The 27,199-nt window shown below is 43.1% G+C and overlaps 1 protein-coding gene and 1 long non-coding RNA gene across 15 annotated transcripts in view; one reads left to right on the forward strand and one right to left on the reverse strand.

The window, feature by feature from the left end:
• LOC117667426 (uncharacterized) overlaps positions 1-4,991 on the reverse strand; it is a 13,828-nt gene extending 8,837 nt beyond the window's left edge. Inside the window, exon 1 of the long non-coding RNA XR_004592039.2 lies at positions 4,801-4,991. This is a non-coding gene — a long non-coding RNA (uncharacterized LOC117667426). The remainder of the gene's footprint in view (positions 1-4,800) is intronic.
• The window catches only part of MSI2 (musashi RNA binding protein 2), a 645,448-nt gene that overhangs the window by 301,127 nt on the left and 317,122 nt on the right, over positions 1-27,199 (forward strand). The gene's annotated exons all lie outside the window — the stretch shown is intronic.

Genomic DNA, 27,199 nt, shown 5'->3' on the forward strand with positions numbered 1-27,199 from the left:
GTTGAGGACTCTCCGTAGTGTTGTACACTTGCACAAGTTTGGATCACTGCAGACCTACAAATGAGGGTAAAATTATAGTGTAATGCCTTTTAAATCTTCTTTGAACTATTGATAGAAGATTCAGGTTAATCTCTTAGGGGTATGATGATGATGATGATGATGATGATTGTTAATCTTCAATTCAATTCAATTCAATTCACAGTCTGGAACCGGTAAAAACATAACAGTTTATATCATCATCATCATCTTCATTATTATTATGTCCTTTATTCATTAAACATGAAACTCAGTCAACTGATCATTTAAAAATGTGTCACAAACACAACTGACTGGTGCTAATGGTTGATACGGGTTGCTGCCAGTGTCCTAGGTATCAACCAAGTACCTTCTTAAAATATATGATGTTCTGAGTAGTGTAGTTTTTTTGCAGTTCCGCTGGTGTTATTGCAGGAAGCTGCAATTTCTTGATGTGTTTTGTAAAATTCTTGGACATGGTACCAAGTGCCCCGATGACAATGGGTATCACTGTTACATGTTTCATCCATAGCCATGTAGTTTCGATGGCCAAGTCACAATATTTCGTGATTTAGAGCCTTGATAGTACAGGGGTTTAGTGCACCCTGTTATTAACACAGCTGCCTGCAATTTCTGCTGGTTCGAATCTCTCCAAGGCTCAAGGTTGACTCAGCCTTCCATCCTTTCTAAGGTAGGTGAAATGAGGAGCCAGTTTGTGGGGGCAATAAGCTGACTTTGTATAAAATATACAAAAGAATGAAGGCTATTGCTTAACGCATTGTAAGCCGCCCTGAGTCTCCGGAGAAGGGCGGCATATTAATTAATTAATTAATTAATTAATTAATTAATTAAATAATTAAATAAATAAATAAATAAATAAATAAATAAATAAATAAATTTTTTCCAGTTCTTTTTCTTCAACTCTGGCGTCTCCTGGTTCAGCGATGTCAATAAACTGTACACTTCGGCCCTCAACAACTGTGATATCTGGCGTGTTGTGTTCCAAATGACGATCTGTCTGTATTTGAAAGATGGATACTACTACTACTACTACTACTACTACTACTACTACTACTACTACTACTATTCACAATATATATTTAAATTAGTATGCGTTAGATATTTCTGCAGATGCTTAAGTTTTAAGAAACCTCTTCAACTTTCCTGACTTGATGAAGTGAAGCTGGTAGAGTTAGAAACTTCTTACTTTTGTGTGTGTGTGTGTCTTTGTTTGTAATCCTAGAGGTAGCACAAAACAAATGAGTGCTGAGCACTGCCATGAATTTACTGTGAAAGCTTCAAAATACCTGACCTTGGCGTTCTGGATATTATATCAGAGTGATATACTTGTCTTTGCAGGAGGGAACATGAAAGAGTTTGGATCGCGCTAAGCACAAAAGACGGGAAAGCTGCAGTTGTCAATTGTCAGTTGTATTTCGCCTTGTCATTTGTTTGGAGTAGTGCCAAAAGAGTGCTTTTTCCAGTGATAACAGTACTTTTTCAAATGCACTTGTAGGCTCGAATGAAAGTTGGGTGATTATCTCAAGATAGGGAGAACATTTTGTTTAAGAACCTACACTTGGCCAGAGTTTTAAGACAGAAATCGCAGGAGATTTTTTTTTTTTTTTTAGGTAATAAGAACTGAAGATCTTTGCATTGGAAATAAGCTTACGGACATCTTATCTTTTTATGCATTGAAACTGATGGGGTGTGTACATGATTAATGTCTTCCAAAAAAGGAGAGAGCAGTTAGTTCAACATAGGTTTGTTGCCAGCTAGGCAGAAAATCATAGGTCAGTTTCAAGGATCTTAGTGTTGACCATCGTAACTAACTCAACTACAGTAAATGAGAGTTGACTATCCCCATATAACTTGTTGACCTTGAGAGCTCTTTTGATCAATCTAACTATTCTCCTTTATAAAATGTCTCTTCCCCCCCCCCCAGACCTTTATGTAAAAGAAAGCCGGAGTCTTAACAAGTTGTCCGTAACTGCTGAATAATTCTAGGCATAGTTGGGCACTGTATAAGGAGAGAGGATCCTTAAATGAGCTCTCTCAGAACCTCATCATTAACTCCCCATTTGGAATGGATCACCAAGAAGGTGAAGAAGTTTGAAAAGTGTTTCTTGATACGGAATCTTATAGAAACCAAAAGACACCAAGGAAGCATTTTGTAGCCAGTGTAAAGAGTAGAGTAGAGTAGAGTAGAGTAGAGTAGAGTAGAGTAGAGAAGAGTTGAGTTGGAAGGGGCCTTTGGGGTCTTCTAGTCCAACCCCCTGCCTAGGCAGGAAACCCTACACCACTTCAGACAAATTGTTATCCAACATCTTCTTAAAAACTTCCAGTGTTGGAACACTCACAACTTCTGGAGGCAAGTTGTTCCACTGATTAATTGTTCTAACTGTCAGGAAATTTCTCCTTAGCTCTAAGTTGCTTCTCTCCTTGATTAGTTTCCATCCATTGCTTCTCGTCCTGCCCTCAGGTGCTTTAGAGAATAGCTTAACTCCCTCTTCTTTGTGGCAGCCTCTGAGATATTGGAAGACTGCTATCATGTCTCCCCTAGTCCTTCTTTTCATTAAGCTAGACATACCCAGTTTCTGCAACTGTACTTCACATGTTTTAGCCTCCAGTCCCCTTATCATCTTTGTTGCTCTTCTCTGCACTCTTTCTAGAGTCTCCACATCTTTTTTACATCGTGGCGACCAAAACTGAATGCAGTATTCCAAGTGTGGCCTTCCCAAGGCATTATAAAGTGGTATTAACACTTCACGTGATGTTGATTCTATCCCTCTGTTTATGCAATATGTTTATGCAATATGAGTCAGTTGCCAGGCATCTGAATTTTGATCACGTGACCATGAGGATGCTGAAATGGTTGTAAGTATAAAAAATGGTCATTTCACTTTTTTTTAGTGCCATTGTAACTTTGGACACTAAATGAATGGTTGTAAATCGAGGACTATCTCTATATTGGTTCCACACTTGAAGGCAAACGTGCTTTCTAGAATTCACCTTGGCTTCCTAATAAATCTTCTTAATCCGAGCTCAGAGACAACCTTTCCTTAGCTTTTCTTTTCTAATCCTGATTGTCGCTGATAAGATCTGACAACTGTGTTCATTGTGAATTGTTGTTCATAAACATGTTAGCCTTCCTCCCTCCCTCCCTACTGTTTCCTTCCTTCCTTCCTTCCTTCCTTCCTTCCTTCCTTCCTTCCTTCCTTCCTTCCTTCCTTCCTTCCTTCCTTCCTTCCTCCCTCCCTCCCTCCCTCCCTCCCTCCCTTATTTCTTGGCATCAAACTCCGAAACAAATTTGGATAGCTTCAAAATGAAATAAGTTAAAAAAAAATGCCTCATAAAAAAAGCCAATAATTTTCACTCCTGATCATACCCCATCCAGACAAATATTGCCTTGGAAAGCCCTGACACTAACCCAAGGCCTCAAGGAACATCCAGGTTTTTAAAGCTTGTGTGAAGGTGGGTTGGTGGGCGAGGACCATACATATCTCCATGGGCAGTTTACTTTGCTAACCCTGCTTAATGGGATCCAAAGGAAGCTCATTTCAAGATGAAGATAGGAGTGGGAGAAGTAACCAAACTGGGCATGTTTCATAACAGTGAGGTCATGCTTGCGGTTGTTACTTGAAACCACCGTGGGTTTTCAAAAGCTAAGATTGTAACTTGTTTGTCATCCATGAAAGAAGTCTAATTCCATGTAGTTTTCTTTGGTGTCCTCCAGATGTATTTGAGCTACCAATCTGACAACCCCCCCCCCCAACATCATGCAGTCGTATTGCTATGGATCAAGGGTCTCCAACCTCGGCCACTTTAAGACATGCTGGCTGAGCAATTCTGGGAGTTAAAGTCCACAAGTCTTAAAGTGGCCAAGGTTGAAGACCCCTGCTATGGATCACACTAGTTGTGGGCCATGGGTGAAATCCAGCAGGTTCTGACAGGTTCTGGAGAACCAGTAGCGGAATTTTTTTTTTTTTTTTAAAAACCCAAACTTTATTAGACATATAAAAAATAAAATATTATACCATGTATATATAAGATACATATACATTAATACAGACCACAATACATAAAAAGAAAGAATGACTTTGGTCACACGTTCATTATCTTATTAACGGTGCATATTTGTTAATTGTTATTATCATATAAAATTTTACATTTACTCTCATTTCTACGAGTTATCCAATCATACCACCTATTCCACGCTATATAACATTTTGAGTCTACCTTATCCTTCATTTCAAATGTTAGTTTGTCCATTTCCGCACAGTTATAGATTTTTTGGATTATCAATTGATCTGTTGGCAGTTGATCAGTTTTCCAATATTGGGCGAGCGCCAATCTGGCTGCAGTGATTATGTGTAATATTAAATACAGTAGCGGAAATTTTGAGTAGTTCAGAGAACCGGTAGCAGAAATTTTGAGTAGTTTGGAGAACTGGCAAATATCACCTCGGGCTGGCCCCAGAGTGGGGTGGGAATGGAGATTTTGCAATATCCTTCCCCTGCCACGCCCACCAAGCCACACCATGCGTACCAAAGCCATGCCTACACAACCGGTAGTAAAAAAAATTGAGATTTCACCACTGTTGTGGGCCCTATTCTGGCCAATTCAGGAAATTTATGAGTGCACTAATGTGCATGTAAGAATTTGGGAGTTGAAAGTTGTACCTGAGTGCAATAGAGGAGATACAAGTAGTTGGTTGCATTTTCCCAGTGAGGTTTCTACAGTAGAGATGGCATGGCCTGTATAGGGAAAGGGTAAAAATCTTACAGATCTGGAGTCCATAAGCATCTTGAAAATCGCCTCCATGCAACTCTCAGTCATTTTTTCTCTAGTGTTTCTGTTCTTTTGACATTTTTGGAGGGGGGGAAGGTTACTAATAGAGATTTGGGATCTCACAATTTGTCCAGTATTACATTGATGGGGTCTTGAGTTAGCTTTCCAACTAATACTCTGGCCATGCGGTGGGACATTCAAATCTCTCAAAGTTCTGAAGACAGTTTCAAATCAGATTTGACAGTTGGTTGGTGTATAGAATTGTGGCCATTCAAAAAAAAAAAAAAGCTTTTCTTGGTTGAGCAGTGGCACAATTCTTCCTTAAGACCCGCATGAGCATTCAAGAAATGGAGTGGAGAATTGGCAGACAAGGGTGAATTTGATGAATGAGCTGGACTCACTGTTTGCTTGCTTGTTTGTTTTATTTATCACATTTAGCAATTGCCCAACTCCCTCACAGAGGGACTCTGGGCAGCGGAACAAATAAAATGTTAAAAACATATAAAATGTTCAAGGTGTAAAAACTGAATATAAACAATTAAAATAGGGCAAGAGTAGTTTAAAATGTGACTTACTTTCTTTCTTTCTTTCTTTCTTTCTTTCTTTCTTTCTTTCTTTCTTTCTTTCTTTATTTATTTATTTATTTATTTATTTATTTTTAAATTTATATACCGCCCTTCTCCCTGAGGACTCAGGGCGGTGTACAGCCAGAATTAAAAAACATGAAATACAAATATTAAAAACAATTAAAATATATATAAATTTGGCCCAAAATTAAAAATACAAACCAATTAAAACATTTAAAATTTCTTCTTAAGCCAGCCCGGCTTGCTGGAAAAAGTGGGTTTTAAGGGCAGGGCGCGGAAGGCGCTGAGGTCTTGGATTCTCCTTATCTCCGGGGGCAACTGATTCCAGAGGGTAGGTGCCCCCACAGAGAAGGCCCTCCCCCTGGGAGTCACCAGCCTACATTGATTGGATGATGGCACCCTGAGGAGGCCCTCTCTGTGGGAGCGCACGGGACGATGGGAGGTCGTCGGTAGCAGCAGGCGGTCTCGAAGATAGCTAGGCCCGATGCCATGGAGCGCTTTAAAGGTGACAACCAACACCTTGAAGCGCACCCGGAAGACCACTGGGAGCCGGTGCAGCTCGCGCAGGAGCGGTGTTACATGGGAGCGCCATGCTGCTCCCATCACTACCCGCGCTGCTGCATTCTGGACCAGTTGGAGCCTCCGGGTGCTCTTCAAGGGGAGCCCCATGTAGAGAGCGTTGCAGTAGTCAAGGCGAGTGGTGACGAGGGCATGAGTGACTGTGCACATTAAAAGTTCATCAAAAGTTAACTTGGGGTGGTGGTAAAATTACAAAGGTTTTTTTTTTGGTGGTACCCAGAAGACCAACACATATAGAACCTTGATGGTGCAGCAGATTGCTGTTATGTAGCACTTAGCTGCCAGCTGCCTGCAATTAGTGCGAGTTCAAATCTCACCAGGCTCAAGGTTGACTCAGCCTTCCATCCTTCCGAGGTAGGTAAATCCGACCTGGATAGTGGGGGCAATAGGCTGACTTTGTAGAAACGCTGCTTATGGAGGGGGGGGCCAAAAGCCCTAATAAGCAGGTATATACAAAAGAATGAAGGCTGTTGCTATAAGTGCATTGTAAGCCGCCCTGAGTCAAATAGTCAAGTCAAAAGAAAGGAAACACCAAAGTTACAGTGATAGTTACATCATCAGTCACAAAAAAATGTAGTTTGATAGTGCAGCCATTGATAGAGTAGAATATTTGTAGTTCAGGATTGAACCGAAGGGGGCTTGGTGTTCTCTGAGCTTGGTGGTTTTCTTGCAGATATTTCATTACCAAATTAGGTAACATCATCAGTGCAGCCATTATTTCATTATAGGAAGTCTTCGACTTTCAACAGTCCATTTAGTGACCGTTCAAAGTTACAACAGCATTGAAAAAAGTGATTTACGATCGTTTTTCACGCTTACAATCGTTGAGCATCCCAATCGGTCAGAATTGGGTTTCAACAGGTTCTGACCAGTTCTGGAGAACTGGTAGCGGAAATTTTGAGTAGTTCGGAGAACCAGTAAATACCACCTCTGACTGGCCCCGCCCCCATCTATTTTCTGCCTCCCGAGTCCCAGCTGATCGGGAGGAAATGGGGATTTTGCAGTAACCTTCCCCTGCCACGCCCATCAAGCCATGCCATGGCACGCCACGCCCACCAAGCCACACCCACAGAATTGGTAGTAAAAATTTTTGAATCCCATCACTGCTATGGGTACATGGTCAAAATTCAGCCCCTTGGCAACTGATTCCTATTTATGACGGTTGCAGGGTCCCGGGGTCATGTGATCCCCTTTCGCGACCTTCCGACAAGCAAGTCAGTGGGGAAGCCAGATTCACTTAACAACCCTGCTTCTAACGTAACAATTGCAGGGATTCACTTAACAACTGTGGCAGGAAAGGGGGTAAAAAGGGGCCCAATTTAAGAACCATCTCACTTAGCAACAGAAGTGTTGGGCTCAATTGTGGTCTTAAGTCAAGGACTACCTGTAGTAACTGTGTACACGGGATGTGTTTTTGAGAAGTGTACAGGTAAGGCCACTCTGTGTAAGCCTTTCATGCAAATGTTAGGTGAGGTTACAGGAAGAGAAGCAGCGTTTTTGGGAGGGAGGCAGGACAGCGAAGCCGATTCGGTTTCTTTTGAGAACTCTGAAACAAATTATTTTTAGCGCATTGATGGTAAGCACTGAATGACAATTACTTTCCTCCCTTGAGCAACTGTTACCCATCAGCTTTAGTGAAACTAATCTGCAGCCTCCAATATCTATCGAATGGAAAATATCCGTTTTTGGGCTGAAGAGCATATGACAAAAGTAATCTAAACCATCCTACAAAAATAAATAAGTCTGTCTTTATAAATATCCTTTAAATTGAGCGATGCGATGGCACTGGCGGAGCTGTTGAAATGCATTTCATACTTCCAGTTATCGCTGGATGTATGGGGTGCTACAGCTGGGTTTCTTTTTTCCCCCTCATTCACCCATTTTCACATTTCTTTGAAGATTTAAAATGAAATGGTTGGTAGATCGAGGCGGGTGATGCTTGTCCCATGTTATGTTTTGCTGATTTGTTTGAAAAAAAAAATGACAATAACAAAAGTTCTCGTTCGTGAACCAGTCCCAACTACAGGGAATCCTCGTTTGGTGACCACAGCTGAGAGCAGAAACTCAGTTGCAAAGTGAATTGGTGATGAAGTGAAATTGTGATTGTGCTTATGGTCTTGACTTCAGCTTTCTTTGCCTTCACAGACAGTTCTGTGGGCGTGGCTTGGTAGGTGTAGTGTGGCTTGGTGGGCGTGGCTTGGTGGGTGTGGCAGAGGAAGGATACTGCAAAATCTCTATTCCCACCCCACTCCAGGGGAAGGATATTGCAAAATCCCCATTCCCTCCCCACTCCAGGAGAAGGATATTGCAAAATCTCCATTCCCACCCCACTCTTGGACCAGCCAGAGGTGGTATTTGCCGGTTCTCTGAACTGCTCAAAATTTCCGCTACCGGTTCCCCAGAACCTGTCAGTACCCGTTGGATTTCACCCCTGAAGCAGACCATTCCTCTGTAGTGCACAATACATACCGTATTTTTCAGAATATAAGACGCACCTTTTTCCCCCAAAAAAGAGGGTGAAAATCTGGGTGCGTCTAATACTCCGAATGTAGCCCGGCCCAGCTTCTCAAACAGAGCTTCAGAGGCTTTTTTTCTGAAGCTCTGTTTCAGAGGCTTTCAGAGGCAAGAAAAAAAGTTTTTCAAATTCACCTCTGGGAACATGATCCAGGAGGCCGATCCACCTGCCAATCAGCTTTTTTCTTATTTTCCTCCCCAAAAACTAAGGTGCGTCTTATACTCTGGTGCGTCTTATACTCTGAAAAATACGGTATTTTTAAAAAGATCAAATTAATTAGTAGGCTATCCCCAATAAATCTTTTAAAGTGTTTTACCTAGGACTTACTGTTTCCTACTGGTCCTAGTTCTTTCCTTGTATTCATTCTGTGTTGCTACGGCACCTCAAAATGGAGGACTGTAGGTCAGCTTGCAGCAGTGGGGTGGCACAAAATGTGCCTCTCCCCACGGAAGGCAGATAATACATTACGCACAACCTTTAGCGGGATGATAAATTGCTTCTTTATCTGGCCGTTGTCTAGGGAGATCCACTGCGGAGAATTGAAAGAGATGTTTCACACCACCAGCTAACATTTTTTTTGGAAGTGAACCAAAACCCACAGTTTGGACTTGAAATGTATTTAACAGTGTGCCCTGCATAATGGTATCTCTCCCTGGAAGCTTAAAGAGGGAAGTGGGAGATTAGTCATCTCAAAACTTAACTATCTGTGTTCACACAGAGAAGGGGAGGGGGGGAAGGTGGGAGAGAGAGAGATGGCTCAATTTTGAGGGAAGCATAATTAATGTGGTGCTTTATTCGTTTAAAATATATTATTGGTTGCTGTTCCATTAAAAGTACTCAGGGTGATGTACATCAATTTTAGAAACAATAACATTAATTATTATTCATTAATATTCATTATTAACAGTCCATACTTATTAATAGGGACGCGGTGGCTCAGTGGATAAGATGCTGAGCTTGTCGATTAAAAGGTCAGCAGTTCAGCGGTTCGAATCCCTAGCGCCGCGTAATGGGGTGAGCTCCCATGACTTGTCCCAGCTTCTGCCAACCTAGCAGTTTGAAAGCACGTAAAAAATGCAAGTAGAAGAATAGGGACCACCTTTGGTGGGAAGGTTACAGTGTTCTGTGCGCCTTTGGCGTTTAGTCATGCCGGCCACATGACCACAGAGACGTCTTCGGACAGTGCTGGCTCTTCGGCTTTGAAATGGAGATGAGCACCGCCCCCTAGAGTCGAGAACAACTAGCACATGTGCGCAAGGGGAACCTTTATCTTTTTAATATTCATTATTAACAGTCCATAATTATTAATATAATAATTATATCAATTATATAGAACCATCACCAACAATTTATTAATCAAAAGCAGACATTAAAAAACAAATTTACGACAGATTTACGACCACAAGTGAGCCCAACATTTCTGTTGCTAAATAAGTGAGACGTTTGTTAAGTGAGTTTTGCCCCATTTTATGATTTTTCTTGCCATGGTTGTTAAGTGAATCACTGCAGTTGTTTAGTTAGTAATAGAGTTGTTAACAGACATTTTCATCAGGTGACCATGGGGATGCTGCAATGGTCATAAGTGTGGAAAAAGTAATATTGTTCAGCGCTCTGGAAATATACAACAGAGGTCGGTGGATGGGTGTGTTTAAAGAAATAGGAAATTTCTGTGGCAGTCTTGAGGGGCATTTTATCAATCCCTCATCTGCTGCCCACCTAAAGTAGGCCAGAAATTTTAGCAAATGTCCTTCGAATAGCTTTGCTCATCTTGAATCCTGACAATTCTGATATTAACCAAATTTTCCAATATGCATGAAGGCAGGCGCCAGTTTGACAGCCTCAAGTATTTGAATCAAGTATCTAATCATCAGCAAGTATTTTCCTGACAGAACCCCTTTTCAGCGACGTGGGCCTTCAGAACATTTGAATTTGAGCATTTTGCATGGGTGAGTTTCTGATGGAAATCCCCAATGCAAATTTTTTTGCAGGTTTCCATAATCAATGATGTGGGTTGGCAATATTTTAAAGGGAATATAAAGTGCTAGAAATTTCCCCCGGAAAAGATTTCACCCCATACCCCAGCTGCCACCACCCCCCCTTTTTTTTTTTTACAATATACTTCTGTTTGCACGCTGTGGAAACATGTCGGCTTCGCTCCCTAATTTGCTTTAATGGACTTTCTAGAGTATGTGTACTTTGCAGTAGAATGAGAGCGTCATTATTTAATTCACATTTTTCACATCGGGTTTAAAAACAATTGCAGAACACGGGGAAAATATGTTTATAGAACATCTGCTATCCATAATCTTGCATCTGGCTGGGTTCACAAAAAGCCAATCAAAAAATTGCAAAACAGTACTGAAGTGTTTGTGTTTAGGGTGGAACTGCCCTCAAATCAGCTTGGACAGAATTGGCCCTAAACGATAAGGATACTTGAATCATTTTGCATGATGCTGATGTTCTGGCGAAGGTGGTAATCATCACTCTTGACTGTTTTATATTGTATGGAGACCCACCACAATATACATCTTTCTCGCTCCATGATACCAAATAAATAAAGAAAAAAAGAAAGAAAAAGAAAAAGACTTCTGTTTGTTAAGGTGGTTCTGAAAAGGCTAAATCCTATGATGAATGACCAAGGAAATTAGGTATATTTAGCTTTACAAGGAGAAGGCTTAGGGGTGACAGCCATCTTCCAATACTTGTAGGGCTGTCACCAAGAAGGGGTCATCTATTCTCCAAAGCACCTGAGGGCAGGACAAGAAGCAGTGGGTGGAAGCTCCTCGGAGGGAGAATCCAACCTGGAAATAAGGAGGAATTTCCTGACAGTGAGAACAGTTCATCAGTGGAAAGGCTTATCTCCAGGGCTGAGATTCAGCCGGTTCGGACCAGTTCAGGCAAACCGGATGTTAATTTTAATCTGATTTGCTGAATCTGTAGTTGCTGACCCCGCCCCCCCACCCGTCCCCACCCAGGAGTCTCCACGCAGACCGTTTTGGATGCCAGGTAAGTATAGGGCCTCCGGAGTCCGGGGGAGGCCATTTTCGCCCTTCTGGAGGCTTGAGGAAAGCCTCTGGAGCCTGGGGAGGGTGAAAACGCCCCCTCACCCCGTGGTGCAGGAAGCTGACTAGGCCACGCCCCCATGGCCACGCCCACCCAGCAACCAGGCAGAGAAGCAGTTGCTAAAATTTTTCAATCCCACCCCTGCTGAGTTGGGAGTAGCTCCATTGCTGGAGGTTTTCAGGAAAGAATTGGACAACCATTTGTCTGGGATGGTATAAGTAGTCCTCAACTTACAACCATTTGTTTAGTGACCAATCGAAGTTACAACAGCCCCGAAAAAAGTGGCTCATGACCAGTTTACAACCATTGCAGCATCTCCATGGTGACATGATCAAAATTTGGACTTCTGGCAACCTTGGTAAGAGCCTTGGTAGTACAGGGGTTTAAGGCACCCTGTTATTAAGCTGGTTATTAAGACCAGCTGCCTGCAATTACTGCAGGGTTCGAATCTCGCCAAGGCTCAAGGTTGACTCAGCCTTCCATCCTTTCTAAGGTAGGTGAAATGAGGACCCAGTTTGTGGGGGCAATAAGCTGACTTTGTATAAATATACAAAAGGATGAAGGCTATTGCTGAGCACATTGTAAGCCGCCCTGAGTCTTCGGAGAAGGGCGGCATATAAATCAAATTAAAAAAAAAAAAACAAACAAACAAAAAACCCGAGTCCATATTTATGACGGTTGCAGTGTCCTAGGATCATGTGATTATCTTTTGTGTCCTTCTGACAAAAACAAAGCCAACAGGGGAAGCCAGCTTTCCTTAACAACTGTGTTACTAAATTAACAGCTGCAGTGATTCACTTAAGAACGGCAGCAAGAAAAATTGAAAAATGGGGCAGACGTCATTTAACAACTGTCTTGCTTAACAACAGAAACTTTTGGGCTCAATTATGGTCGTAAGTCGAGGACTGCCTGTAGTCCTGCCTTGGGCAGGATGTGTGTGTGTTGGACTAGAGCAGGGGTGGGCAAATGTGGCTCTTTTACAACCTGTGGACTTCAACTCCCAGAATTCCTGAGACAGCCAAGCTGGCCCAGGAATTCTGGGAGTTGAAGTCCACAGGTGGCTCAGGAATTCTGGAAGTTGAAGTCCACAGGTTGTAAAAGAGCCACATTTGCCCACCCCTGGACTAGAGGACTCCAAATTCCCTTCCAACCAAATGATTCTATGATTGTATTAAAAAGTAGTGGAATGGTTTGAGGCAGAGTTCCTCATCTTTGGCCACTTTTAAGACCTGTGGACTTTCAACTCTCAGAGCTGGCTGGGGAATTCTGGGAGTTGAAGTCCACAGATCTTAAAAGTGGCCAAGGTTGAGAAACAGTGATTTGAGGGTCTAAACAGGTGCAGAAGAGCAGCTTCCTCACCTTGGTTCCTTTGCAGTACATTAATCTATAGATCGCCCTGTGTAGCTTGGAGGAGGGATATTGAGTAGAAAACTAATTAATAACACCCCTTGTCTTGGAAGATGGGAATTGCTCAGTTTTTGTGAAAACGTTTGGCCTTTTTGTGTTTGCCTGTTCTTCAGCCGTTCCAAATCTGTTGTTTGCGTGTGATATTTAATTCAAAGGTTATTTTATATTTATGCATCTCAGCAACTTTACTCCGTAAGTGTTAACAATACAGCTGGCTGGAAGTGGTATTCCTATTAGCTTTTGATGTTGTCAGCTTTCCAGAAGGTGACTTTTTCCTACATAATATTGCGGGTTGTTTGTTTTGTTTTGTTTAGTTTTTTTTTTTTTTTTGCCTGTGGGCTTAAGGCTACGGAGGCTTCCCTCATGACATGGCAAGGAAGCAAAAACAGGCGTTGCTCAGATTTGCCATTAATCTTGTAAAAATGTCAAAAGGAATCATGAAAATTAGATCCTTTTTTTTTTCCCCTGGAGATCCTAAATCCCAGAAGATTCCCATTCGTGAACTTAAAGATTTTGTTCCTTCCATGCTAAAGTCCTAGTATCTCCTAGTAGAAATAAAATTAATAAATAATAAAATCTCAGCCAAGTTGCTTTCACGGTTACTTGCACCAATGGGTTGAGGTGTAAAATGAAGGAATGTCAAACCCAACGGTGGTGAACATTTGACTCCAGGTAGTCCTATGGCTTGCAAGCCTTCGTTTCATGACCTTGAAAGTTGAAAAAAGTGACTTACAACCAGTGCAGATTTCTGACAATGTAATCAAAGTTTGGATGTTTGGCAACTAGCTTGCATTTACAACAGTTGCAGTGTCCTGGAATCATGTGATACCGGCAGGGGTGGGCTGCTGGGGGTTCGCAGGGGTTCGGGAGAACCTCTAGTTAAGATTATGTGCAGTTCGGAGAACCCCCAAATCCCACTCCTGGCTGGCCCTGCCCACTCTGCCCCACCCTACCCAGGAGTCCCCACGTGGCCTGTTTTGGATTCAGGTAAGTGCGGGGCCCACACGGAGGCTGGGAAGGGTGAAAAACAGGCCTACTGGAAGTTTGGGAAGGGTCTCCAGAGTCTGGGGAGGCTGTTTTCGCTCTTCTGGAGGCTCGGGGAAAGCCTCAGGAGGCCAGGGAGGCAAACCCCCGCCCCCATGGTGCAGGAGGCCGACTAGGCCCGTGATGGCGAACCTATGGCATGGGTGCCACAGGTGGCATGCGGAGCCATATTGGTAGGCATGCGAGCTCAGCTCCGACACACATGCGTGCGCCAGCCAACTGATTTTCGGGCCTTCTGGGCCCACTAGAAGTCAGGAAACACACTGTTTCTGGCCTTTGGAGGGCCTCGAGGTGTGTGTGGGGAAGGCTGTTTTTGCCCTCCCCAGGCTCCTAGAAAGGCTCTGGAGCCTGGGGAGAGCAAAAAATGGGCCTACCAGGCCCACCGTGCCATCACATGCCAAAAGCGGGGGGAGCACAGGGGGCGGGGCGTGCGTGCGTGTGACCCCACCACACTCCCCCCACTTTTGGCATGCGATGGCAAAAAGGTTACCCATCACTGGACTAGGCCATGCTCATCATGGCCATGTCCACCCAGCAACTGGGCAGAGAACCCCTTGCTAAAAGTTTTGAAGCCCACCCCCGGATACTGGGATATTGTGATTCGTGATATTCCCAGACGGCTTCCAACAAGCAAAATCAATGGGGGAAGCCGGATTCACTTAACAACCGAGGGGTTCACTTAAGAGCTGCAGTGATTCGATTAACAACTATAGCCAAAAAAAAAAAAAAAAACTTGTAAAATTGGGCATTGGTCACTTAACAACCGCTTTGCTTACCAGTGGAAATTCTGGTCCTTGTTGTAGTCAATACGTTGAGGACAACTTGCACTTGAGGCAAATGCAAACACACAGTGGCTGCTCTGGTGAAGATTGCTAAAGGTTCATTCCCTGAAACGCAAGACAGACACACCCTGCCCCAAAATCAGAATGCTAGTAATCTCAAGTCAGGAGCCAAATTCTGGGCTAAGCTTGCTTCCTTGTCACGTTGGTGTCCCTGTTGACTTAACTGAGGGGTCACTTTGCTGCTGTCACTTCGGGGAACCTCTTTGGATGAACACGGTGACCGCCTTGCCTAAGTTCTTGGCTAAACACTACAGGTGGTCCTCGACTTAACAACACTTCATTTGGTGACAGTGTTCAAAGTTACAACGGCACTGAAAAAAGTGATTTACGGTCGAAATGCTTTGCAGGATTCCCTGTGTTCACATGCACAAAATTCAGACGCTGGGCAGCCGGTTCATATTTATGACGGTTTCAGTGTCTGTGATCCCCTTTTGCAACCTTCTGACAAGCAAAGTCAATGGCAAAGCCAGATTCGCTTAGCAGTTGTGTTATTAACTTAACAACTGCGGTGATTCACTTAACAGCTATATCAAGAAAAGGTCATAAAATGGGGCAAAATTCACTGAACAAATGCCTCACAGAAACTTTGGGCTCAATTGAGGTCGTAAGGCAAGGACTATCTGTACTATATTTTCAGGGAGCTTAGAAGTGATCCAATGAAGGTGTGGTTTTTTCTTCCCTCTATCCACAATCCCCCCCCCCAACTCCCATCTCTGGTAAGCAGAGCCTGGAAGACCTTTTCTCAGGGTCCTCTCTTACCTGGCAGTGCATCATGGGTTCAGAAGTTTGTGGCCTGATTCTTGCTGCTCATTCTTTATCACTGATAGGTATTTGGGGGCAGGGCAGGTGGGCTCTGTTTAAGTTGAGTTGTAAGCGTCTGGGGCAGGAGTGTGAAATCCAGCAGGTTCTGACAGGTTCTGAAGAACCGGTAGCGGAAATTTTGAGCAGTTCGGAGAACCAGCAAATATCACTTCTGGCTGGCCCCAGAGTGGGGTGGGAATGGAGATTTTGCAACTTCCTTTCTCCAGGAGTGGAGAGGGAATGGAGATTTTGCAGTATCCTTGCCCTGCCACGCCCACCGAGCCACACCTACCGAGCCATACCACGTCCACCAAGCCACGCCCACAGAACCGGTAGTAAAAAAAAAATTGGAGTTCACCACTGGTCTGAGGTAAAAGTGGGGCCAAGGATTGGGGGGGGTCGGAGAAAATGAAAACAGCTTGTAGATTCACTTTTTAAATGGCTTTTAAACGGAAGGAGATACAAGGTAGCTTGCAGGATCTTGGTTTAGTTTTATCCTTTTTTCCAGACATTTAAAAAAAAAAAAATCAAAGTATTCTCTCTTTTGGCTTTAATGGTGACTAAAAGCCTAGCAGCTGCATTTCCATGACATGCTAAGCATGGTTTATTTTAATCTTGCTTTGGTTTGTTTCTTGCCACTTGGGCTGTTGTGCAAGCAATCCCCCATGGCTAGTTAATAATTCAGCATACTGCGTGAACCCTGAAAATGGGTTAATTTAATAACCAGCATAAGCATACTAGATGAGCTTGGTTTTGGCTCTTTTAAATGGATGTTGCTCTTGTGCACCATGGCTCCCTGTGTCTTCAGTACGGGAAACTCTTCTCTTCCCCAGCTTATTACGTTTAAATCTTTTCAAAACCTTTTGTTTATACAAATCCAGGGAAAGTTGCAATTATATAAGGTTAGCTCATGCCAAGAAACAAAACCTGTTCCTTGTAAGATGCATTTGTATTTTATGATGATTGGATTTTATGCAGGAAGGGCTCCGAGAGTTCTCTGTTATTAAATTCTGGAGAGTTTAAGAAGCTTTTCTGAAATTTCCTGACCAAAGATCTCTTTGATCTTTATGGTTCCAGCCCTTCCTTTTAGAATCTTTCATGTAAGTTTGAGGATGTCTGCAGACCTTCCATAAAACACAAGGAGCCCAGAAACGGATAAAGGTTCTCTTTTGCAAATTTCCTCGCAATGAATTTTAGTGGATATAACTTTTGGCAGGTCCAATAAAGTTAAAAGATGCTTTTTGTTTTGCTATCTACTGTTTGTTTTTTCACGCTATCCTAGAAGGAGATTGTAGTCACTTTTGAGGGGAATGTTCATCTGCTGTAAACTTTTCTGGGACTTTTTTCTTAGTGGTGGTCTTTCTGAAAAATTCCCATATCACAGATTGCTAGAAGGACCAAAGCAATAGTACTTAGACTAATATACCGCTACATAGTGCTTAATGGCACTCTCTAAGCGGTTTACAGAATCAGCCTCTTGCCCCCAACAATCTGGCTCCTCATTTTACTCACCTCGGAAGGATGGAAGGCTGAGTCAACCTTGAGCCTGGTGAGATTCGATCTACCAAACTGCTGGCAGCCTGTGATCAGCAGAAGTAGCCTGCAGTACTGCATTCTAAACACTGCGCCACCGTGGCTCGTGGTGAAAGAAGAGATGCTGTTAGGTAGTAGCAACATCTGAAGATATCTGAGGAACTATGTCGATCACTTCAGTGAAAAAGGCCTACTGCAGATCCAGTCTTCCAAAGAATTTCAACTGGTGGGGTCCAGGAGAAGAGCCTTTTCTGTTGTGGCCCCGTCTGTGATTCCTGCGTCGGAGGAGGAGAGCACATCTTTCTCCTTCTGTCCTGGCCACTTTTTACAGAGGCACGATTGAGAGCGTTTTAACGAACTGCATCACTGTTTGGTTTGGTGGCAGCAGCGCCTCAGATAGAAAGTCCATACAGAGAGTGGTAAGGATAGCCGAGAAGATTATAGGAAGCTCGCTTCCCATTATTCAGGATACTGCTTATAAGTGTTATGTGCTTAGAGCTCGAAGCGTTGTTAGAGACCCCACACATCCACTTTATGGTCTGTTCCTGTTGCTTCCCTCTGGGAGGAGTTTTTGAAATATCTATAGCAGGACTATCCGATTCTGTAACAGCTTTGTTCCTTGTGCCATCTGTCTGGTAAACTCACAAGATTTGTTTTTCTCGCCATGTACACATCTATCTATACATCTGAACTAGATTGTGTTGTTTCTCTGTGCCATATAGTACACGTGGGTATATGCATAATTTTTTTGGTCATGTTTATGTAGCATATATTGGAGATGGTAACCATTTGAGAGCTGTATGCAATGACATTTCTTTTTAATGTATGCTGATTAGTGTATGTTTAAAGGGACGCAGTGGCTCAGTGGTTAAGATGCTAAGCTTGTCGATCAAAAGATTGGCAGTTCAGCGGTTCAAATCCCTAGTGCTGCGTCACGGGGTGAGTTCCCGTTATTTGTCCCAGCTTCTGCCAATCTAGCAGTTCAAAAGCATGTAAAAAATGCAAGTAGAAAAATAGGGACCACCTTTGGTGGGAAGGTAACAGCGTTCCGTGCGCCTTTGGTGTTTAGTCATGCTGGCCACATGACCACAGAGATGTCTTCGGACAGCGCTGGCTCTTCGGCTTTGAAACAGAGATGGGCACTGCCCCCTAGAGTTGTGAATGATTAGCACATATGTGCGAGGGGAACCTTTACCTTTACCTTAAAGTGACAAAGTTATTCTAAATTCTCTGAAATAATCTCCCGCTGGAGGTGAGGTCCACCCTCACACTCCTGGTCTTCCAGAAGACTCTTAAAACCTGGCTCTGCCAGCTGGTCTGCAACCCCAATAGGGGCACTCTATGTGAAGGTGAGGTAGATGGGGTAGAGAGAAGATTTCCACCCGTTTTGGCTGCCATCAAGATTTATAGTTTCGTATACTTTGGTGGGAAGATAACAGCATTCCCTGTGCCTAGACATATATTCATGCTGGTCACATGGGGAAACCTTAAACTTTTACCTTCATTTAATTTTCTTAATTTTAATTGTTTTTCTTCTTCTTCTTCTTCTTCTTCTTCTTCTTCTTCTTCTTCTTCTTCTTCTTCTTCTTCTTCTTCTTCTTCTTCTTCTCCTCCTCCTCCTCCTCCTCCTCCTCCTCCTCCTCCTCCTCCTCCTCCTCCTCCTCCTCCTCCTCCTCCTCCTCCTCCTCCTCCTCCTCCTCCTCCTCCTCCTCCTCCTCCTCCTCCTCCTCCTCCTCCTCCTCTTCTTCTTCTTCTTCTTCTTCTTCTTCTTCTTCTTCTTCTTCTTCTTCTTCTTCTTCTTCTTCTTCTTCTTCTTCTTCTTCTTCTTCTTCTTCTTCTTCTTCTTCTTCTTCTTCTTCTTCTTCTTCTTCTTCTTCTTCTTCCCTATTTATCATTTTGGAAGCTGCCCAGAGTTCCTGCAATGGTTAGATGGGTGGCATATAAATTTAATAAACAAACAGTCCAAAAGCTTTGTGCAGAATTGCATCTGGTAGATTTTGTATAGATATGAATAATTGTTAAATAGGCTTCTTGTACCATGTCTCAATTGCAAAAACCTCTCTGGAATTACCGCCTAATCTTTTTAAGTGCTCAGCGTGTGCTTCAGAGAAGCGGTTCTCAACGTACGATCAGGGCACCCCTTGGGGTCTCCAAGAGCCTTTCAGAGGGTCCAGTGAAGTCAAATAAATAAACATTTAAAAATGTTTCGGTTTTCATTTCTAATCTGGTAAATATAGACAGCTATCATCCACGTAAACCGAAAGCTCTCGGAAGCCGTAGTGATTTTTAAGAACATAAAGAGCTCCCGAGACCAAAAGGTTTGAGAACTCTGGCTTTAGAATATGAGTGAGCTGGTCAGAAATAACAAGCATAAAGTTTTGGCCTCTGGAACATAAAAATTGTAATCACCATTCCGTCACCAGAAAACATACACTCAAGATCAACCTCGGCTTTTCACAACCCCCTTTTAATAATAACAAGTTTGGAGGTTTTGTGAGCAAACAACATCTCCCAGGGATAGACCCATAAATAATGTGTGCTCTGGAGTTGTCCCTCAAGAAAACTGTTTATGGGGCAATTTGTTGACTTGACTGACTCAATCTGATAACTGTTTTTTTTTTAAAGCATTTTCTTCAGTTCAAATGGTATTGAGACCATAAAGGCAGAAAAACAAGTATTTTCTGGCTCACAGTAACTTGGATTGCTGTAACAAGGTGGCTCCGTAAAGAGAAATCAGAAGAGCCCACTTGCATCACTAATCTCCTTTTGCTAAAACGCCGAGGCTGTTTTGTAAGATATCTCGAAACAAATCTTGATTGTGATTAATGGACATAGAACAGTAATGGGTAAATAGTGTAAAGCTTTCATTTTCGTGAGCTGTTTGTTTAGTTTAACTGTGCCATTAAGAATGGTGTCCAAGCTTCAGAGTGAAAAAAAGAGAAAGAAAATGATTGCTTGTGTGTGGGGATTGTTCAGCCAGAAAGTAGGGTGGGAAAGTAATTTATTGGTTTAAAAAGACCTAGTTTTATGCAGGAGAACCGGGTTTTCTCTTAGTAGGGAACTTGCTGTATCAATAGAAGAGAATATATGTAGCTCAAGGTTTTAGTTCAGTAACACAATCAGTACTAGTGAGTGTGGGGTTTGTTCCTTGTTTACATACAGTAGCTTGCCCTGGAGAGGAAGTGTGGATGTATCCTGGTCCACTCCAGCAGCCAGATAAGCATGGATTAACACCAGACAAATAATCCGTGGAAAACAGTACCCTAATCAAGGGACTACCAACAAGACAATCAAGCAGCCAAACAGTAAAGCAACTAACACTACCTTAATCGAGGAACTATCAAAGAGAAGACATATCCCCACCAACACTGGCAGGGCAGGCAGGCAAACCCCACACTGACACTGACGATGTTACCTAGTCAGGTCATGAAAGGTCTGTAAACAAACAACGAAGCACAGAGACCACCAAGAACTGAAATATTAAAAAATACTAAGATGTCAGAGACAATTTCCTACTTAGTTTCTTCTTTGAGATACTAATTGTCTATAGCAGTGTTTGTCAACCTCAACAAGTTTAAGATGTGTGGACTTAGTGCTGGCTGGGGAATTCTGGAAGTTGAAGTCTACTCATCTTAAAGTTGTTAAAGTTAAGAAACACTGGGAAGGGAAGGGACTCTTAAGGAAGTCATTTTTTTTTAAATTTTAGAGAACCAAATCTCTTTCTTAGCATAATAAGGTTATAGAAATCACTATCCCGAGATCCTGGTGCTCCTAAAAGCTAGTTATGGTGATGAATCATGATCAGTTTCCTATCTTTGTACAATAGTGTAGCATTAAACAGAGAACCTGGAAGTAGGATTTTGCAAGATTAGATGCAGATTCATTTTTAAGCCAATAATGTATTATGGGGAGTTAATAAATCCATTTTTATTGGCTTTCATTGAATGTTAAACCACTGCATGTAGTAATGACTTTTAGGAACATGCTAAGCTTCCTTGCATTGAATCCAGCCATTAGTCCATCTAACCCAGCTTTGACCTTCAGACAGTTGTTGGTGCCCCAGCCACCTCATGGCTTGAGTACTGCCATGTGCTGTATATGGATCTGCCCTTGAAGACTAGCTGGAAGCTTCAGCTGATCCAGAATGCAGAGGCATAGGCAGTGATGGACATGCCTCAGTATGCCTCTATTTTATGAGTTGCACTGATTTCCAGTTTGCTTCTGGGTGTGACTCAAACTACTTGTAAAGCTGCCCAAGGCACAGGCCTGATTACTTGGTGTACCACCAGTGGTGGGTTCCTCCCGGTTTGGTCCGGTTCAGCCGAGCCGGTAGCGGTGACGATATGACGTCACCGAACTGGTTCTCCCCACCCTGCCCTCCCACCCCCCCACCCCCCACGTTATTCTTACCTTTTATTTGGTCCCACCCCCAATCTATTGCTGCCTCCTGAGTCCCATCCCAGCTGATGACTAGAGGGAAAAAAACTGTTTAAACTCTTGCTGCAGGACTTCAAAGGGCCGTCCTACAGCTGATCAGTGTTAAAAGCAAACAAATGAGTTGGGTCGTAAGTGCGAGGACTGGTTGTAAGTGCGAAGACCTTCCAGAAATGACTCTGACCAGCTAGCCATGCCCACCTAGTCACATGACCTCCAAGCCATGCCCACAACATAAGCCCCGCCCACAGAACCGGTAGTAAAAAAAATTTAGAACCCACCCCTGTGTACCACCCATCTCCCATGACACTTATTGTCCATGGAAATTCTCAGTTATCCAGGTCATGGTCGTCCCAAAGATGCTTTTTCAAAAGGCAACTGGACTTTTGTTTTTCCTTGGAGACATTTCGCTTCTCATCCAAGAAGCTTCTTCAGTTCTGATTGAATGGTAGAGGGTGGAAGGATTTAGATTCCTAGCAGTCATCTAGTCGTTGAGAGTCCTTGAGGCCACTTGGAGGTTTATCTGTGCCCTCAAGGTCCCCTGAATAGTGCAAATGGGTGTGGAGCCTTCTTGGAACTGCTGAAAGGATTGTGTTGTAAACAGGAGAGAGGTGGAATCGTATCCCTTCCCATGTAGATGGCCTCTTTGACCCCTCTTTCAAATCAACGGTCCTAAGGAGCTGATCTCATCTGGAAGAGTTGGCACACTCTCGGTTCCTTCAATTAGGACTCTGGAAGCACACCTTCTCTGTAGCAGCACCTCCCCTCAAGAATGATGTTGCCCCTGACATCTGAATGGCCCCCACTCTGCTTTTCTTTAGAAGACCCCATAAACACCTGGCTTTTCTCCAGGCTTTTGGCAAGAGAGAGCAAGACCCCCTCAGTTGATTCCATCCAGTCGGTTGCCATCTTTTTATGTTTATGGGTTGTATTGCAATGTCTTCGTTTGATTGATGTAAGCTGCCCAGAGTTGTTGGCATCCAGGCAGCATACAAGGAATGATGATGAAGAATAAGAATAAGATGAAGATATTATCATGGAATTATAGATTCCGAGAGGACCTTGTAGTTCTTCTCATCCAGTTCTTAGTCATCATGCACTGGTAAACAATCTCCAGAATCCAGGTCAATCTGCTTTGATCTGAGGGGATAGTAAATTGTAATCCAATGGAGAGTAGCAAATTGAGGTCACTGTGGTGTCCTTGATGCACTCTGAGCTTTGTTGTTTTCTTGCAGACATTTCATTACCCAATTACCATGTTTTCCCGAAAATAAGACCCTGTCTTATATTATATCTTATATTTTTTGAACCCTGAAATAAGTGCTTGGCCTTATTGCCATGCGCTCAAAAGCCCGATTGGGCTTATTATTAGGGGATATCTTATTTTGGGGGAAACAGGGTAGGTAGCATCATCAAAGGTCTCTGTTATAAGAACTATGGGACTCTCTCTCTGAAATCTGGGTCTGTTCTCCACCTTTGAGTTGAGCCACACCAAGATCCTTATTAAAACAGGTCTTGAGGCTAAGAGCCTTGGTAGTACAGGGGCTTAAGGCACCCTGTTATTAAGCTTGTTAAGACCAGCTGCCTGCAATTACTGCAGGGTTCGAATCTCGCCAAGGCTCAAGGTTGACTCAGCCTTCCATCCTTTCTAAGGTAGGTGAAATGAGGACCCAGTTTGTGGGGGCAATAAGCTGACTTTGTATAAAATATACAAAAGTATGAAGGCTATTGCTGAGCACATTGTAAGCCGCCCTGAGTCTTCAGAGAAGGGCGGCATATAAATCAAATTAAAAAAAATAAAAAAATAAAAAAAATAAATAAAAAATAAATAAATAAAAAAGATCCCAAAAAAGATCTGGTTGCTGCACTTTTTAAAATAATTTGAGCCGTTCATGTACAAAGCAGGTGAGCTGCCTCTTCTTCCTTCATCAAACCCATTTATTTTCATCATTCTGCAGTCCCTGCCCTCCAACTGAGTCCCGTTTCAGCCTTTTTCCTTCCGTAATGTTAATCGCCAGGTTCTAATATTGAATGTGAAAGATTTATATTTAAAGTGCTCTCTTAGGAACATATGCTCCTGAGTTGACGTCTGTTGCCAAAACCATGGCAATCCCTCCTCCTATTTGCACCCCTGCTCTTTTCTTTTCCCCCCAGTGTTCACCTGTGCTTTTATTTGCCATTAACTTACAACCCTCTCCGACAATATTAAGTCTATTCCAAACAAACCGCATTGGCAGAAAGCGTGGATGAAGCTCCCCGAACCTCCGAATTTGGGAGCTGGAAGGGTTTTGCTTGAAACCCGCTGCCTCTGTCACTTCTTTAAAAAAATATGTCTTTGCAGCGGGGGCGTGTATGCCGAAGCACAAAGCACAATTAAAATACAGTTATATATTCTCCTAGTTATTAAAGCTTGCATTAACATGACATAAAGTTTTGTCTAGGGACTCCTTTGCTATGGCTCAGGGAGCGTTTCTGTGTGACAGTAATAGGCTCCAGTTAATATACTTGAATGATACTAGAATCGGCGTTCTAAAGGCAGAACAAAAGAGGTTTATTTGAAGCTTGCATCACAAAGGTGGCATTATCGCTGCGAACAATCCACTGAGATCGGGGCTTAATTATTGTATCTTGCGTTGCTTCAATATAATAAAGTGAGTTCAGGGGAACCATTCTCTCCGACTCACCCTCCCCTCAGCAAACAAGGCAGCTTAATTTCTAATTGAAGAGCAAAAATACTGAAGAAGCCCCCATTTCCCCAAACACCAGGGGCGTCTCCAGGATGTGGTCAAAAAAGTCAAGATGGCAGCTGCAGTGGTGTGATCGAAGGCCTGGTTGTTGTTTTTTTAAAAGGTAAACGTTCCCCTCGCACATATGTGCTAGTCATTTCCGGCTCTAGGGGAGCGGTGCTCATCTCCCTTTCAAAGCCGAAGAGCCAGCGCTGTCCAAAGACATCTCCGTGGTCATATGGCCGGCATGACTAAACGCCAAAGGCACACGGAGCACTGTTCCCTTCCCACCAAAGGTGGTGCCTATTTTTCTACTTGCATTTTTTACTTGCTTTCGAACTGCTAGGTTGGCAGAAGCTGGGACAAGTCACGGGAGCTCACCCCGTTACGCGGCACTAGGGATTCGAACCTCTGAACTGCCGACCTTTTGATCGACAAGCTCAGCGTCTTAGCCACTGAGCCACTGAGTGTCCCTTGAGTCACTGCGTCCCTATTACTATCACTGGGTCCCTATACTATTTTTTTTTAATGCACCACAAAGCCAGGTGGGGCTTCAATTACACCTTTGGAAGTGCCATTATGACCACAGCTTGGGGACTCTGTGCCAAAGAGTTAAGGTGCTTCCCTTCAGACTTCCAAATTGCTGGGTAGGTGTGTGTCTCGGGGACTGAACTTCTGAGACATCTGCCTGAAGCCGTCTTGGATCTGATGCAACCGTCTGTATCCCGAGGGCGTTGTATAAATTCTGTGAACGCTGTAGGAAGTTAGTACAGTATGTGATATGTTGAGATAATTGCAAGGCTTTGGTTCCTGCTCTCTCTCTCTCCACTTTAAAAGCAGCTGAATCTTTTGCGAGTTTTTTTTTTTTTTTAAATATAAATTTCTTACAAAGCCTCCGATAGGGAAATAGTGTTCTGGGATACCGGGAGAATTTAAAATGGCCATCTTATCCTTAAATGAGCAGTGGCACAGTGGTTAGAATGCAGTATTGCAGTCTAACTTTGCCAACTGCCAGCAGTTCGATCCTGACCAGCTCAAGTTTGACTCAGCCTTCTGAGATCAGTAAAATGAGGACCCAAATTGTTAGGGACCATATGCTGACATTTGTAAACCGCTTAGAGAGGGCTGTAAAGCACTTGTAGGGCATTACTCGGATACACGTGACCTCTGACAAGCTTCCAGAGTCTACAAATTTTGGGTACCCCAGGCCACCCCCCCCCTTGCCACCTGCCATTTTCCTTCACTTGTTCTGCCTGATCTTGTTGATGTTGCTTCTTGGATGTCTTGAATCATCCTTGCAAAACACAACAACAACACCACTACCCTGAACCATCTTGCATCTCCTGCTGGTCCATCTTCTCCTCCCATTCTTGTGGGATAAAATTAAGATCTAATTAATTAAGTTTAATTATTGCCCTTCATTTTTTTTACCTTTTTGATCAGTGGTGGGATTCAAATTTTTTTACTACCAGTTTTGTGGGCATGGCTTGGTGGGCGTGGCAGGGGAAGGATACTGTAAAATCTCGATTCCCTCCCCACTCCAGGGGAAGGATACTGCAAAATCCCCATTTCCTCCCGATCAGCTGAGACTTGGGAGGCAGAGAATAGATTGGGGGGGGGGACCAGTCAGAGGTGGTATTTACTGGTTCTCCGAACTACTCAAAATTTCTGCTACCGGTTCTCCAGAACTGGTCAGAACCTGCTAAATATCACCTGTTTTTGATATAGTCCCACCTGCTTTTTAAAAGAGCCCCTGATATCTTCTTCATTGGCCATCCACTTGAAGAAGCTGCTCATACCTGCTCTTGAGATATGTTCTGGGCCTTTTGATAAATGCAAATGAGGTGAAAGCTCTCATTCACTTATCTCTATTGATTGGGCCTGCAACCAGGAGAGCCTGCTTCCATTTAGAGATCTGCCAGAAGGTTCTTTCCCAGCAGTAGACCACCTTCTTCTTTTAAGATTATATCAAGCCCTTCTCCTGGGTCAGCAGGATGTGGTGGAAATGAAACGGCAATGGTCTTAAGAGAGTGTTATCTCCCTTGGACAGCTTCCTTAGGTGTAAAACTTCATCTCCCAGAATGTGAGTGGGAGTAAGTGAGTGGGTTGTACTGGCTAAGGAAGTTTGGGAAATGAAGTCCACCCCCTATGGAAGTTAACCAGAGTGGGAAATATTGCAAGATATATCTACTGACCTCCTGATGCCTTCAGGTAGGACGGTGAACGTTGAATGTTTATCAATGGCGAAAGCTCCCTGCAAGTAGAATATTGCAGATACGTCAGGAACCAAGCAGAGTTAGAACCATCATAAATACATGCCAGTTGCCAAGCATCTGAATTTCGATCATGTGATATTGGGGTGCTTCAAGGGTTGTGTGAAAAACGGTCACTTTTTCAGCACCATTGTAACTTTGAAGAGTCACTAAACAAACGGTTGCAAGTCAAGAACTACCTGTGATGTATCTTAAGCATCTACTAGCTATTAGAAAACCTGCTGATACAGACAGACTGAGTTTCTAAATAATGCATTTGCGCTTTTCAAGGACTGCCTTCCTTCCTTGCTTAGCTTAGCAGTCTATGGGCAACCAGACCACTGTGACTCATCCAGTAGAGTGGTACCTCACTACTCATTGTTAATTGATTCCGGGAGGCATGATGAGTGTCAAAAAGAATGAGTACCAAACAATTTTCCCCCTAAGGAATAATGTAGTGAGTCACAAGGCAGCCGACAATGGCTTGTGCATTGAGTACCAAACAAACAATGAGTACTGGGACAAAATTTTCACGTCAAAATGCATTGAGTACCAAATTCGATGAGTTTCAAAGCAGTTGAATACTAAGGTGTACCCCTGCAGTTTAAAA

Source organism: Pantherophis guttatus, chromosome 1 (genome assembly GCF_059756535.1).
Source record: "Pantherophis guttatus breed Tessera chromosome 1, ASM5975653v1, whole genome shotgun sequence".
In the NCBI taxonomy this organism is placed as follows: Eukaryota; Metazoa; Chordata; class Lepidosauria; order Squamata; family Colubridae; genus Pantherophis; species Pantherophis guttatus.